This window comes from Pteropus vampyrus, unplaced genomic scaffold, assembly GCF_000151845.1.
Source record: "Pteropus vampyrus isolate Shadow unplaced genomic scaffold, Pvam_2.0 Scaffold24961, whole genome shotgun sequence".
Lineage (NCBI taxonomy): Eukaryota > Metazoa > Chordata > Mammalia > Chiroptera > Pteropodidae > Pteropus > Pteropus vampyrus.
The window spans coordinates 1-1,518 of NW_011913742.1; the positions used below are offsets into that span (position 1 = coordinate 1).

A 1,518-nucleotide genomic window follows, 5' to 3' on the forward strand; every position below is an offset into this window, starting at 1 on the left:
ATAGACTGTGGCAGAAGTGACACTGTGCTGGTTTTGGTCTTAACTCTTAAGAAGCTGCTGGTTTCCACTTCCTTCTTCCTTCCTGGAAGCCAGCCGCCATACTGTAAGGAAGCTCAACTAGGCTTCCGACCGACGAGAGACCATGTGGAGAGAGGTTTCGAAAGCTGAGAGGCTGTGTAGAACCTTCCAGCCCTAGCAGCGTTCCCAGCTTAGTGTAGCCACATATGTGATCTCAGCTTTCACTCCTTACAGCTGGAGAACTGCCCTGCTGAGCCTGGTCAACTCTCAGAATGGTGGGGTATAATCAGTCATTGTCGTTTTAAGCCACAAAGTGTTTTTTTTTTTTTTTTAATTGTGGTAAAAAACACAGAATAGAAAATGCATCCCCTTAACCATTTTGAAGTATACGATTCAGCGCTGTTAACTACATTCATATTCTTGTGAAAGAGATCTCTAGAGCTTTTTCATTTTGTAAAATAAAACAGTACACCCATCAAACAACAACTCCCCATTCCCCTCTCCCCTCGACCCCCAGAAACCACCATTCTCCTTTCTTTTTTCCATGATTTTGACTGTTCTATAATCCTCGCATAAGTGAAATCACGCAATATTTGTCCTTTTGTGACCGGTTAAAGCGCTATGTTTTTTAATGTATTTTTCAGTTACAGTCGATATACAATACTACATTAGTTTCAGGTGTACGACATAGTGATTAGACATTTCTATACCTTGTGAAGTGATCATCTCAATAAGTGTAGTCTCCATCTGGCACATACATAGTTATTACAATATCAATGACTATATTCCCTGTGCTGTACTTTACATCCCTGTGACTATTTTATTTTATTTTTTATTTTTTTTTAGGCGAGGCAGCCCTCGGTTGACCTCACAGATTGCAAGGACCTTGTCAGCTTACAATCTCTTATTTTTTATTTTTTACGCCTACAGCACCTGGTCTTCCTAGGTGGTCTCCCATCCAAGTACTAACCAGGCCCGCCCCTGCTTAGCTTCCGAGATCACACGGGATCGGGCTTGTTCAGGGTGGCATGGCCGTAGACCCTTGCGACTATTTTAATAACTGGCAATCTGTACTTCTTAATCCCTTCCTTTTATTCACCCAGTCCCCCGACCCCCTCCCATCTGACAACCACCAATTTGTTCTCTGTATCTGTGAGTTTGTTTCTGTTTTGTTGGTCAAGCCGCTACATTTTGTGTTGATTTATTATTCAGCAATAGTTAAAAACAAATGTGGCATCAGATTCTAAACGCACATCCTGCTCTGCAACCGGACTCTGTCCTCCATGGCCAGGAAAAGGCTCCCGTGCCTGGAGTCACAGCAGCAAACCCGGGAGGGCAAGGAGAGGCCTTGCTGTGCCCCAGGCCCTGTTTCTGCCTCCCTCACCCCATCCTGTCCCAGGGGAGCTAGCCCAGGGTGCCCACCTTTCTGAAGACAGCTGTTCCCATCTGGCGGGCAGGAGAGAGGGTCGCAGTGGTAGAGGTCTGAGCAGGTGAAACGGG

The 1,518-nt window shown here is 45.3% G+C and overlaps 1 non-coding gene across 1 annotated transcript; it reads right to left on the minus strand.

The window, feature by feature from the left end:
- Positions 1–939: 939 nt before the first annotated feature.
- On the minus strand, positions 940–1,058 carry LOC111735378. Its single transcript, XR_002778761.1, has one exon. It is a non-coding gene; the product is annotated as a 5S ribosomal RNA (ribosomal RNA).
- Positions 1,059–1,518: the final 460 nt, after the last annotated feature.